Genomic DNA, 15314 nt, shown 5'->3' on the forward strand with positions numbered 1-15314 from the left:
CTCGCTGCTGTATGAAGAACACATTCCACTACACCTTGCCCTACTGCTAGATGACGAACCGCTCATTCAATATAGTTGTATTTTTCATTTCCTCGCAGATATCGGCCTTCTACACCGACTGTGATTTTACTTTCTATCCTAGATTCATTATCATATTGTTTACACTTATACACATTCATGTTCATGGTTTTATCATATCCTCCGCTACTATAGCTCTTTCATCTTCAACCCGAATTGCAATAGTCTAAGCTTGGCGCAATATAGCCTTACATGCTGATGCGCCATAAACCGCCAATCAACCAATGAACCAATCGCAACTCGCTTCTCGGCAGCGCAGCCGCGCACTTTGGGGAAAAACACACGTCCAAACTAGTATAAAGCACATGCGTGTCGGGTGTATTAATAAAAAACACAAAAAACAGGAAGATTTGTGATTGTTGACATTACATTGCTGTGAAATCTTCAAAATTTACCTGTAGCTATTATGCAAGGGTATATAATAGGCAGCAATGTTCTAAAGACCTGTGTTTAATATATTTGCTTGTTCTTTTTTCTTCCTTTTAATTCAGAATCAAAAGAAAATATTTTCATATAACAAGAAGATTTATGAATACCCTTAATTAGGTATGGCTGGGCTCCTTTATGGGTTTGCTTTCATGTCAAATCTGTCAATTACTTGCCATCCCAATGTAAGTACTGGACGTGATGAGGCTAGTCTAAAAAGATAGCTAGAAATAAAATTATCAGAGCTTACAAGTGGGCCATTATGAGCTTAAGAACCACCTTCGCGAGTTAAGCTTACTTCTCGTTTAAGTGTGGTGTAACAGTAGTAAAAGGCAAGGAGAAAGTGGCAGCAATTCTTCAATATTCGATTATAAAATATTCGGCCAAAACCGCTATTAACTTTTAATTTGCTTTGAACAAAAATCCATCATTTTCACATGCCTAAAGAAAAGTTACCGGTTTTTGTGTGAACGGGGCTCACATCGATTGCAATGAATAGCTAGCTCTACTCGTTGTGATCGGTTACAGTAGCTGTGTGCTCCACTTTGCTCCTCTCTAAACAGCAGAAGGTTGAATACGAGTTAGGCCAGTGTGAGGCACATTCAACACTAAAGTGTTAGTTTGATGTCAAACTTCCAACTATTACGTCACCGTGATAAAACCCTCTACAAAGCAGCCAACAACATCTATTTTTGTCAAACACAGACCGAAGACGCCACCGCGGTAAATAGGTTAATTGAGACATCTAAAAAATTGCCGGTGTATGATTATTCGATAAATAAATAAATATCTGTAGAGGAAAAGACAGTTTAGTCACCAACAACCGCAGTTTTGTCCACAGGTTAACTTTCGAAAAGTTTTGTAAAATATTCCGACAAAAAGTTCAAAATTTTCTGCTCCAAAAGTGGGAATCTCTACTCCAAAACCCATTTTCCCCTGCTATAAAAGCTGCTCCAAATTACCGCTTGTCAGTTCCACCACTGTGCGAGTCCAGTGAATAAACCGGAACTGTTCACGTCACCTACCTTAAACAAGTTCGTCAAAACAGAAGACGAAGATTACTCGCAGGACCGGAACGACACTGACGGCATTCCCTTCCCGGAAGGCCCCTCGTCTCCACGATGGTGGTATAACCTGCGACGTCGGCGACACCAAAAGGAAAGGAACCTTTTTTTTTCCTTCTCTTTGTTTTGCCTTTTACATTTTGGGGGTGCTTTTCTGCTTCCACGATTCTCTTCCGTTTTGAAGAGAGGGGAGGGAGGTAGAAGATCGTGCCCACCTCAGATTCATTATGTCGACCTATCTGGAAGGAGTGCGAAAATGGCGTCAGGCTCAACCCTCAACGTCTGTGTTGTCCACGAAGATGCCTCGTGGACAACACTGTCGTCACACTCCACCACTGGAACGGCTTGGCGGTCAGGCTCGTGGTGGACTGCGCCACCAAGGACTATGGCACGTAAGGGGCTGTCCAGGGGACCGTGGACAATTGACAGCGGTCACTCTCTACAGGAAGGCCCCAAGGACCCGCCCTATGCCGACGATGCAGCGGACGGACACGTTTAACGTCGTTACCTGGACCGTGCTAGGGGAGCACACCTCTGTAGAGCGGTATTTGTAGAATTATTCAATGAATTTATAAATGTACAATTTCTCAAATTTCATGTAATTCTGTGTTTTAAGAATAAATATAAATATTTTTTTTCAGAATTTGCTGTGTGTTGTTATGCCTGTTTAGTTCCAGTGATATTTGTGACCAGCCAACACTGACTATGTTCTGTTTCACCACTGATGCAGTACTGTAGATGCTATGAGCTATTCCTACCAACCAAGCACAGTGAACATGTTGCACGACTCAAAGCATTCCGTGCCGCAGGCTCTTGGCGAAGAGTTGGATGACATGCTCTAAAGCACTGGATTGACTCGAAAGACTCTTAGCATCAGCTTCAGCACACCAGAAAGTGAAAATGAGCATTGCTTTGTTTAGTCTAATTCCTTTTTTGTCCGAAGTGGCCTGATAGGGCTTTATCTCCGGTTTCAAGCCACTACAGTTAAATTCCCGGTATTGGCCAAATCCGATTTAGCTTACAATTTGACCAAGTATGGTTAGACCTCCAGACTGCTTGTTTCCGGTTTAGTTTCTGCTTTCATATGACAGACTGAAACTCCAGATTCATTCTGATTTAATTTCAAACCGTTATTTTGGAAGCGAGATATATCAGGTTTCGATTGGGTACCCCTTTAACTCAAAATTTCGCCTGGATATTATGTTAACATCACCTATATGACATGTTCATAATTTGTGTTTAAAGACATGAAGTTCAGTGATTAAATTCCGAAAAAAAACTACTAGCAGTGGTGCTTGGCCAAAGTTCCCAGGGTTCCTTGAATACAAATTAGGTCTACTAAAATAAAATCATAAAACTGTTTCAATAGCTGAAGAACCAGCTTGGTCAGTCCTGGTCAAGATCTGTCTTGGTTATATTAACACGTAAGCATGATTGCGTCTCGAGGAGCGTACCTTCTTTGCGGGCATTCGTGTGACCATCGGCTACAGCGCTACGCACACATCAGACTCAGGTGAAGTAAAATTATTTTAAGTTGCCCGAACGTATGATCATGGTGTCCGAAGAAACGTAATAAATGAACTGTTTTTACGGAACACGATACACTGAGATTTTGTCGTGAAGTTCTTCGCACCCAATACAGGTGCATGCAAATGACCTTGCTTGGACGTTCATCTGTTTTGCGTGCGTATCTACGGAGTGTGAGAATATTCCGAACAAGATTGGTGCTCAGTGAACACACACGTCAAGGCTACGTCTCGGCAAAACACGTTTAGAAAAAATAACACAAGAATACATCGAAAAATATTGCCCCTTGAAAATCTCAGCAGGGGTCTTCTGACTTACAGGTTCGCCGGTTTCATCCAAAGTTTGCTTGTTTTTATTCGTTTGTTTCCTCCAGGCAATTGCTTTCTAGAGCATGAGAGCTCACCCAGGCTCAAAGTATTTCTTCCGCTTAACACCCGACTGTACAGATGGAAACAGCTCCACAAAAAGCACGCACGAAAAGCTCGTGAAACCGACCAGATCCGGCCGAATCGAAAACCGACCTTCCTATGAATTGATTGATGTCAATGTCTACACGTCCAAACCTTTTGTATCGCCCGGTAGCTTTGCCACCTTTCACAACAACGTCATGTGGTCATAACACATCCGGTGCGATTCTTCACCAATTCATCCCCATTTTTTATAATAATACTTTATCTGTCCTATTGGAGGAATTACTCAGGCGTTCAGGGTCACAAAACGCAATGCTACCCCTACCAGACTGGATTGGGTAGCCAACCTGGGGCCCGTAAGTGCATACATATGCATCAAAGATAAGTATTATAGGAAGAGGAAAAAGTGGAAGGACCGAAAGCCGTAGCCTGTGACGTTACATGACGCAACAAATGCCCCGCTAAATTTTAAAGGAAAATTGACGAAACGTGACCTCAACTCCAATTCAGTTTCCACGCTAAATTCACCATGGAAAATGGCGTCACGTGACTTCGTATCGTCACCTATAAAAATATTCAGTTTCTCCATAGATTTAGCGAGACAATTGACGTCGAATGACCAGAACACGAACTTAGTTTCCAACTTAAATTTAGCGGGGAAAGTGATGTCATATGAACTTCATGTCACGTGACTTATATACAAAGCCGCTTTCTCCGCGAAATTTAGCTTGGAAACTGAATTGATGTTGAGATCATGTAAGTCAGCTTTGCCCCTGAATTCAACAGGGAAAATGAATGAGCAGTGCGGCTTTATGGGACATGGAGGACCTACGCACAAATTCAGTTTGTTCGCTAAATTTAAAGGGGAACAAAATTGGTGCATAGGCCCGTGATGTGCCATGAGGGAAAGCGCGCGGTTGCGCCGACGGCGACGGCGACGGGCGACGCCGACGCCGTCGTCCGTCGCCGTCGACGAGGAAAGCGGCGCATAAGAGCAGCACTCGAAAAAAGGGGGAGAGATCTTGGGCGGGGCGAGAGCCGTATATCGAGAGTTTCCATGGCCATTCGTTGGGAAGTATAGGAGGGAAATGAGGAGACACGATTGGCCGAAGCCGGACTGGGCGTGTTCCAGGGCGTCTTCACACATTCGTATGTGGCCATCCTGTAGTCGGAAATAATAGCTTGGTGGTGGTTGCGAGAAATGAAATTGATAAGTGCGTTGGAGTAACTTTCTGTGACTCAAAATGTGGTGCACGCGATGTTTCAATCATGGTCATCAAAATCACGGAGGAGAGCGCAACTAGCGGAACGATCGCCATAATCCGTACGCCAGGCGCCGAGGGCCGGGACTCTGCCGTCTGTGCGGTCACATTCACTCCGAACAAAACAGAGTTGAGCTCCGGACAAAACAGAGGTGGGCGGCACATTCGTTTCTTACATCTTTTTGCATGGTAATGATCGAAACATCCCGTCCAATCTATTTGCAGCCATTAAGGTTTACTGCATTTAATACCCATGCCACTCGGCCAACTCGAATGGCTTTTACAACGAATTACATTTGAGCGGACGGCCAATCAGCGCGCGACACTCCGGGTGTAGCGCATTCCACGCGCAACAGATTGCGAGCTGATTGGCCGTCCGCTCAAATGTCATTCGTTGTAATGGCATTTACTTGCCCCTGTGGCACGGGTATAACTCTCACGCTCTTTTTAAAAGATGTACCCATGATTACAACTGTTTCTCGCTACCACCGCTAGGAGATTCTTTTCGGCTTTTAGTTGCCCAAGAGAGCATGTCAAGCCCTCTTTCGGAGTCTGGTGCAAGCCCTGGCTCTAACCGCCCCTCTCATTGACCAAACTTGCTCCATCCCCTGATCTTGGGGGGTAGGAGGGGTAGTCAGGCTTTACATAATCTCCCCCCTGACGGGGGGGATTATGTAGAGCCTGACTACCCCCCCATACCCCCCCCCCCCTACCCCCCCCCCCCCCCCCCCGAAGACCCCGGCCGACCCGGGGACTTTTTCGCCTGTATTGCTACCAGTTTTAAATGAAAATCAATTACTTTTTTAGCACATTCGTTGTTTGATATCCATTCACGCCGCATTGAACTACATTCAATAATTGGAAAGAGATCTGCCAATCTTATAGTAATGTTTTTTTTTTTATATATGGGTGATTTCAGATAAGATCGACCAAAGGATGGCTAGTCGACATTTTCAAATCAACTGATGTTTTTATATGTTATTGTATAGTGTCTGGTACGAACGAATCCAAACTTAGTTTTGACTAGAAAAAATACTTGGGGACAGGAAAAATCGTAAGGCATGAATGAGGTGGTGGACAGTTGCATTAACGCGCACTGATGGAGGGGGCCCGTTTGAGAGTGAATAACTAAAGCGATAACATAAGGAGAACTCTAATACGTTTTAGGCGCAAACTATGGGTATAGCTTGCTTGTAATATAAAGTAATCATATTTATTTAAAATATATTTATTTTTCTAAAAATTGACAAACATGCCTGCTCGAACGACAAATGACAAACTTTGGAGGTCTGTATCTCATGAAATAATTTAATCATTATGATATAATTTGCAGATATTATTCTACTAATATATAGCTCATGTTTAAAAAATAACTAAGGTATCTGTGTGATACAATAGTTAGGATATATTTAGTCAAACATGGAAAAAAAATCAAACAAAAAAAAATTCCGATGCGAATAAAAAAAAAACAACACCACCCTCGATTTTTTTAAATTTAGGTAACCTGTTGTACTCTATTTCGGCATTCATTTCCATTAAAAACATGTTGCATCATTTTATTGAGAAAGAAGATACAACTCCCCAAAGTAGGGTCCTTTTTCAAAGCTTACACTTAGCAGTGTTTTATACAAGAACTGACTCTGAGTTCCAGTTTCATGAAACCAACACACATCTTTTATATATTTTTATTCAGATGAGGCCAATGATAAGTAAAGAAATCGTTCACACACTTAAATTAAGGAGAAACTACTGTGTACAAAGAGGTATCATATTACGGACTAGTGATCCGAGAAAAGATCATGCAGCCATCGGCCACTAGGAACTTTGTTTACTTTATTCTCCTGCGACACTATATGCTATTCCCCCTTCCGCTCTACCTTCATCTCTCTCTCTCTCTCTCTCATATATATCCCTGATATATATACAGAACAAAAACATGTTCAAGCATTCCCTTTCTGCGTGGTAGTGTTCTGTGGCTAGCAAAAATCATTTCCTCGCTAAGCTCACGATTATGGCAAAATAGTTGCCGGAAACCGCAGACGACACTCGTCGCTAGTTTTGGCAAAACGGCCGATACAATCTTTTTTTCGCATTTCCCCGCTCGCTGTCAAGGACAAGGGGGTTCGCTTCAACCAGCAAAACATGGCCGCCGACGCCTGTTTACTGAGCAGTCATGCCTGTCGCCATCTCACTCGCTGGCGTCACGGGCGATAATATCAGGCACAAAGGGGCACACCAACCGGCAGCATTATCCCCAAATACTCGAGCCTCGCGTAAATACATAGAGTGTAAACGCTGTCGCCATGTTATCGTAGTAAGACCGCCCCCCCCCCCCTCCCCCAACGGGGGACTGCAGTACGCGACGGCGTACTAACACAACGGCGACGATATCGACATCGCGGGCTCCGAATTTTCCCATAGTTCTACTCCACGGGCATTTCTCGAAACGCTTGATATTGTGTACGCCCGCCTGGAAGGATTTCAGGCGCGTAGTTAAGATAAGGCGGTTCTCCGCGGCAAAAGAAAGCAATTTCACAAAAGCTTAAAAGCGGCGGCGACGCGTGTGCGGTGAACGCTTGTAGTTTTGGTGTAGACAGGGTGTGTGTGTTCTCGTTGTTGACACCAGCCGGCGATAAGGCACTGCAGGCGGTAGCTCAGTACAGCAAGGGCTAATCCGAGTGACCATCAACGTAACCCCACCGCCAACCCCTCGCGAACCGGTCGCCGACATGGCTCAGGCTGTGTCATGAACCACGTGGTAGAAGCTCGGGTGCTTTCATATCAGCGCGTGGAGGGACGACAGTGCGATTCCGGAAAGTCTTTTTCGAAGGCCGCTGACCACAATTTTTTGTCTGGAGACTTTCCCTCTTTCTTCCTTTGACGTGGATCAAGCTTTGCCGACAGCCTCAGTTGTGACCTCTCTTTTCAAATGTACGTTTGCAGTGAGTGAGCTCCTCAGCCTCGGACTTGTCACTTGTGCACCCAGTAGTTCTTTCACTTGGCAATTATATGCCATCAGTTGGGGTTTAATTTCTATTATTTATGTATACATTATGAAGACGTCCTGGAGCTCCGAACGAGTGTTTTGTGCAGATTACTTTTACAAACACAAAAAGACTATACCAAAGCAGCGGAATTTTCGAAGTGTTGGCGAGTTGGACCTAAACTCGTTGAAGCAAATTGTTCCGCCTGACTGTTCCACCAAAGTGAGTGCGACGGACTACCTGTGCTACCATTGCTTCATGCACATCACTAAGGAGATCTCGATGCGAAGCTCAGAGCAGTGCCCTGACATATTTGTGCTAGCTGAAGAAGCAATTGAAGATCTAAATCGCAGCATACTACCTACAGATGTGTCGCCGCTGAGACAACCAAGCGTCGTAAGAAGTCGGGACAGGCCTGCCTATGTCAAGAGAAAGCAGACAGAACTGGAGCAGGTTGCTGTCAAGAATATACGCTCAAGGCTACGTATTGCGTACGACAGGGACGCACCATCGGGGTCGTCCGAACCAACATGCTCCACATGCACTGAGTGGGTGGACAACTTTCGCCAGGCCTTTGAAACCGCCACCTCTCTCCGGGAACGTTGTCAACTGCTTACACTCCTGCCGTCAACACTGACGAAGAATGAGGTTCAAAAGATGATTCCACAGGCCTCAATGTACCTCATCAGTAAACCCCGAAAACTCAAGGAAAAGCATGGCGTGTGGTATGAGCCGGATCCTGACACGAGGTGCAAGGTGAGCCCTGAGAACCTGTCTGCTGCCCTAGAGTACTTCACGAAAGACGAGCTACAATGTTCGCGCCAAAGTCCCAACCAGAAGGACGTCATCTCTGTCATGCTCAACGGAGAGAAAACGTTCGTGCCAAAGCGCTTCATGACACGCTCAATACGAGAGGCCTTCCGTATATACAAAGACAAGCATCCCGATTCCGGCGTTGGGCTAACGAAATTTTATTCGTTGCGCCCTAGATGGGTCCAATGTATTCCACACCAGGAAGTGTGCGTTTATGTGCGCTGCGCCAATTATTATCTTTGTATTGCCGCTCTAGAGAACGTTACAGGCTCAACATTCAACACTGGTGAAATGAACTCGGCATTTCTGTGCGACCCAGCAACAGAACTGTGCCTTCAAGGAGACTGTGATCACTGCCCAAAAGGCCAGTTTCTTACACTCCAGGAACTCGATATCCCGGAGGATGAAGAGATTGTGCTTGCAACATGGGAGTCCGGCGACCTTGTGAAAAAAACTTTGGAACCTGAGACTTTCCTAAAAGTCATCCAAGGGACGGTTGGAAGTTGGGTACTTCACAACCATATCCGGCAAACGCAAGGTAAAGCGATCTACGATGAAAAACAGTGCATGCAACGCGGGAGCATTGTCTTTCATTTTGACTTTGCCGAAAACTGGACCATCGTGCTTCCTGACGAAGTGCAAGCATATCACTGGAAAAAAAAAAAAACAAGTTTCGATATTTACATGTGTAGTGACGACAAGAAGATCTACAAACAGCTTTGCCATCATCAGTGAGGACCTGTGTCACGACGCCGCTCACGCTTGCTTGGCTCTAAAAAAAGTGAAGGAGTGGGTTGAAGACAACGTTGCGGTATACTCGTACGTGACGTACGTAAGTGACGGCGCCGCCAGTCATTTCAAGAATCGCTACCAGCTTCACCAATTTGCAAAGGACGATTGCCCACAAGCCCAGTGGTTATTTTCTGCATCTGGACATGGGAAAAATGCATGTGACGGAGTTGGCGGACTCGTGAAGCACCAGGCCACGCTGAACAACCTGATAGAACGTTCAGTAAGCGCAATTCAGACGGCCAGGACAATGGTGAGCGTTCTATCGAAAAAACTGAAAGGCGTGCATCTTGTATATCTGGACGAAAATGAGGTTGTTCGGTATCGTGAACAAAAAAAAAGAAGAGTGGCTGACGGTGCGCGCCTTCCCTGGCATTCAGTCTTGGCACGCGTGGCGGCTCAGCAAGTCATCAACAGAAGGGACCTGTGACGTATATGTAGCACGGACAGTCAGATCTGCTTGGAAGCAACTTTATTAAATGGGTACAGCGAGGAAAACCTTAGCGTAAAGTGCCGAATTTGATTTCCCAAGGACTGCTCATTTTGAATGCAGGGACATCTTATTTATCACATTTTTCTTCACGGGGTATTTAACCTACTGTTTTTGTTGGTGGTTACTAATATTTTTATCTGATCACTAAAAAAAAAATCCCAAAATGTTATCCTCGAGCAGGATAAAATATATCGGCTTGCCACGATTCATTCATACACCGAGAGCATCGAAGCTGCTCCAGTTAGGCACTATGGCATCCGTCACCTGAAATTGTTTGTAATCGTAAATACACAGCCAACCTAAATATCTTACTGTTATATCTTTGTTTTTGTGTGTGGAAGTAAAGTTATTTATTTTACTCTAGATGTAAAATATACCGGAAGGTACAACTTCACACTGCATCATCTTTTCTCAAATCATTAGTCTCTAATATGATACCACTTTGTACGCTTATGTAAAATGCTGTATATAGTTTCTCCTCCCTTTTACTGTGTGACCGATCGCTCTTTTTATCAATGACCTCATCTGAATAAATGTATATAAAAGATTTGTGCAAGTTTCATGAAACTGGAACTCAGAGTCACTTCTTGTATAGGACACTGCTAAGTGTAGGCTTTGAAAAAGGACCCTACTTTGGGGAGTTGTTTCTTCTTTCACAGTGCAATGATGCAACATGTTTTTAATAGAAATGAATGCCGAAATAGAGTATAACAGGGTACCCAAATTAAAAAAAAATCGAAGGTGGTGTTTTTTTTTTATACGCATTGGAATTTTTCTTTGTTTGATTTTTTTCCCATGTTTGCCTAAATATATTGTAACTATTGTGTCACTCAGATACCTTATTTATTTTTTCAATAATAGCCATATATTAGTAAAATAATGTCTGCAAGTTATGTAATAATGATTAAATTATTTCATGAGATACAGATTTCCAAAGTTTGCCATTTGTCGTTCGAGCAGGCATGTTTGGAAATTTTTAGAAAACTAAATAAATTTTTAATAAATAATATTACTTTATATTACAAGCAAGTTGTACCCATAGTTTGTTTGTAAAAAGTTTTAAAATTCTCCTAATTTTATTGTTTTAATTATTCACTTTCAAACTTGCCCCCTCCATCAGGGCGCGTTATTGCAACTGTCCGCCTCTCCCTGCCTTACGATTTTTCTTGTCTCCAAATTTTTTTTCTGGTCAAAACTAAGTGTGGATTCGTTTATACCACACTAGACAATGTCATATAAAAACATCAGTTGATTTAAAAATGTCGACCAGCCACCCTTTGGTCGATCTTATCTGAAATCACCCATATACTCTAATTTGTTCTTGCAAGAAGTTCCACATGTCAAACTTCCAACTATTACGTCACCGTGATAAAACCCTCTACAAAGCAGCCAACGACATCTGTTTTTGTCAAACACAGACCGAAGACGCCATCGCGGTACTCCTAATAGGTTAATTGAGACATCTAAAAAATTGCCGGTGTATGATTATTCGATAAATAAATAGATATCTGTAGAGGAAAAGACAGTTTAGTCACCAACAACCGCAGTTTTGTCCACAGGTTAACTTTCGAAAAATTTTGTGAAATTTTCCGACAGAAAGCTCAAAATTTGCTGCTCCAAAAGTGGGAATCTCTACTCCAAAACCCATTTTCCCCCGCTATAAGAGCTGCTCCAAATTACCGCTTGTCAGTTCCACCACTGTGCGAGTCCAGTGAATAAACCGGAACTGTTCACGTCACCTACCTTAAACAAGTTTTTCAAAACAGAAGACGAAGATTACTCGCAGGACCGGAACGACACTAATGGCATTCCCTTCCCGGAAGGCCCCTCGTCTCCACGATGGTGGTATAACCTGCGACGTCGGCGACACCAAAAGGAAAGGAACCTTTTTTTTTTTCCTTCCCTTTGTTTTGCCTTTCTCATTTTGGGGGTGCTTTTCTGCTTCCACGGATCTCTTCCCTTTTGAAGAGAGGGGAGGGAGGTAGAAGATCGTGCCCACCTCAGATCCATTATGTCGACCTATCTGGAAGGAGTGCGAATATGGCGTCAGGCTCAACCCTCAACGTCTGTGTTGTCCACGAAGATGCCTCGTGGACAGCACTGTCGTCACACTCCACCACTGGAACGGCTTGGCGGTCAGGCTCGTGGTGGACTGTGCCACCAAGGACTATGGCACGTAAGGGGCTGTCCAGGGGACCGTGGGCAATTGACAGCGGTCACTCTCTACGGGAAGGCCCCAAGGACCCGCCCTATGCCGACGATGCAGCGGACGGACACATTTAACGTCGTTACCTGGACCGTGCTAGAGGAGCACACCTCTGTAGAGCGGTATTTGTAGAATTATTCAATGAATTTATAAATGTACGATTTCTCAAATTTCGTGTAATTCTGTGTTTTAAGAATAAATATAAATATTTTTTTCAGAATTTGCTGTGTGTTGTTATGCCTGTTTAGTTCCAGTGATATTTCTGACCAGCCAACACTGACTATGTTCTGTTTCACCACTGATGCAGTACTGTAGATGCTATGAGCTATTCCTAACAACGAAGCACAGTGAACATGTTGCAAGACTCAAAGCATTCCGTGCCGCAGGCTCTTGGCGAAGAGTTAATGACATGCTCTAAAGCACTGGATTGATTCGAAAGACTCTTAGCATCAGCTTCAGCACACCAGAAAGTGAAAATGAGCACAGCTTTGTTTAGTCTAATTCCTTTTTTGTCCGAAGTGGCCTGATAGGGCTTTATCTCCGGTTTCAAGCCACTACAGTTAAATTCCCGGTATTGGCCAAATCCGATTTAGCTTACAATTTGACCAAGTATGGTTAGACCTCCAGACTGCTTGTTTCCGGTTTAGTTTCTGCTTTCATATGACAGACTGAAACTCCAGATTCATTCTGATTTAATTTCAAACCGTTATTTTGGTAGCGAGATATATCAGGTTTCGATTGGGTACACCTTTAACTCAAAATTTCGCCTGGATATTATGTTAACATCACCTATATGACATGTTCATAATTTGTGTTTAAAGACATGAAGTTCAGTGATTAAATTCCGAAAACAAACTACTAGCAGTGGTGCTTGGCCAAAGTTCCCAGGGTTCCTTGAATACAAATTAGGTCTACTAAAATAAAATCATAAAACTGTTTCAATAGCTGAAGAACCAGCTTGGTCAGTCCTGGTCAAGATCTGTCTTGGTTATATTAACACGTAAGCATGATTGCGTCTCGAGGAGCGTACCTTCTTTGCGGGCATTCGTGTGACCATCGGCTACAGCGCTACGCACACATCAGACTCAGGTGAAGTAAAATTATTTTAAGTTGCCCGAACGTATGATCATGGTGTCCGAAGAAACGTAATAAATGAACTATTTTTACGGAACACGATACACTGAGATTGTGTCGTGAAGTTCTTCGCACCCAATACAGGTGCATGCAAATGACCTTGCTTGGACGTTCATCTGTTTTGCGTGCGTATCTACGGAGTGTGAGAATATTCCGAACAAGATTGGTGCTCAGTGAACACACACGTCAAGGCTACGTCTCGGCAAAACACGTTTAGAAAAGTAACACAAGAATACATCGAAAAATATTACCCCTTGAAAATCTCAGCAGGGGTCTTCTGACTTACAGGTTCGCCGGTTTCATCCAAAGTTCGCTTGTTTTTATTCGTTTGTTTCCTCCAGGCAATCGCTTTCTAGAGCACGAGAGCTCACCCAGGCTCAAAGTATTTCTTCCACTTAACACCCGACTCTACAGATGGAAACAGCTCCACAAAAAGCACGCACGAAAAGCTCGTGAAACCGACCAGATCCTGCCGAATCGAAAACCGACCTTCCTATGAATTGATTGATGTCAATGTCTACACGTCCAAACCTTTTGTATCGCCCGGTAGCTTTGCCACCTTTCACAACAACGTAATGTGGTCATAACACATCCGGTGCGATTCTTCACCAATTCATCCCCATTTTTTATAATAATACTTTATTTGTCCTAGTGGAGGAATTACTCAGGCGTTCAGGGTCACAAAACGCAATGCTACCCCTACCAGACTGGATTGGGTAGCCAACCTGGGGCCCGTAAGTGCATACATATGCATCAAAGATAAGTATTATAGGAAGGGGAAAAAGTGCAAGGACCGAAAGCCGTAGCCTGTGACGTTACATGACGCAACAAATGCCCCGCTAAATTTTAAAGGAAAATTGACGAAACGTGACCTCAACTCCAATTCAGTTTCCACGCTAAATTCACCATGGAAAATGGCGTCACGTGACTTCATATCGTCACCTATAAAAATATTCAGTTTCTCCAATAGATTTAGCGAGACAATTGACGTCGAATGACCAGAACACGAACTTAGTTTCCAACTTAAATTTAGCGGGGAAAGTGATATCATATGAACTTCATGTCACGTGACTTATATACAAAGCCGCTTTCTCCGCGAAATTTAGCTTGGAAACTGAATTGATGTTGAGATCATGTAAGTCAGCTTTGCCCCTGAATTCAACAGGGAAAATGAATGAGCAGTGCGGCTTTATGGGACATGGAGGACCTACGCACAAATTCAGTTTGTTCGCTAAATTTAAAGGGGAACAAAATTGGTGCATAGGCCCGTGATGTGCCATGAGGGAAAGCGCGCGGTTGCGCCGACGGCGACGGCGACGGGCGACGCCGACGCCGTCGTCCGTCGCCGTCGACGAGGAAAGCGGCGCATAAGAGCAGCACTCGAAAAAAGGGGGAGAGATCTTGGGCGGTGCGAGAGCCGTATATCGAGAGTTTCCATGGCCATTCGTTGGGAAGTATAGGAGGGAAATGAGGAGACACGATTGGCCGAAGCCGGACTGGGCGTGTTCCAGGGCGTCTTCACACATTCGTATGTGGCCATCCTGTAGTCGGAAATAATAGCTTGGTGGTGGTTGCAAGAAATGAAATTGATAAGTGCGTTGGAGTAACTTTCTGTGACTCAAAATGTGGTGCACGCGATGTTTCAATCATGGTCATCAAAATCACGGAGGAGAGCGCAACTAGCGGAACGATCGCCATAATCCGTACGCCAGGCGCCGAGGGCCGGGACTCTGCCGTCTGAGCGGTCACATTCACTCCGAACAAAACAGAGTTGAGCTCCGAACAAAACAGAGGTGGGCGGCACATTCGTTTCTTACATCTTTTTGCATGGTAATGATCGAAACATCCCGTCCAATCTATTTGCAGCCATTAAGGTTTACTGCGTTTAATACCCATGCCACTCGGCCAACTCGAATGGCTTTTACAACGAATTACATTTGAGCGGACGGCCAATCAGCGCGCGACACTCCGGGTGTAGCGCATTCCACGCGCAACAGATTGCGAGCTGATTGGCCGTCCGCTCGAATGTCATTCGTTGTAATGGCATTTACTTGCCCGTGTGGCACGGGTATAACTCTTACGCTCTTTTTAAAAGATGTACCCATGATTACAACTGTTTCTCGCTACC

At 44.2% G+C, this 15314-nt stretch overlaps 1 protein-coding gene across 1 annotated transcript in view; it reads left to right on the plus strand.

Moving 5' to 3' along the window:
* Positions 1-15314, plus strand: part of LOC115329587 (inactive pancreatic lipase-related protein 1-like) — a 61109-nt gene that overhangs the window by 35771 nt on the left and 10024 nt on the right. The gene's annotated exons all lie outside the window — the stretch shown is intronic.

The sequence above is a fragment of the Ixodes scapularis genome, unplaced genomic scaffold (assembly GCF_016920785.2).
Source record: "Ixodes scapularis isolate PalLabHiFi unplaced genomic scaffold, ASM1692078v2 PGA_scaffold3__209_contigs__length_174095766, whole genome shotgun sequence".
Taxonomy (NCBI): Eukaryota; Metazoa; Arthropoda; class Arachnida; order Ixodida; family Ixodidae; genus Ixodes; species Ixodes scapularis.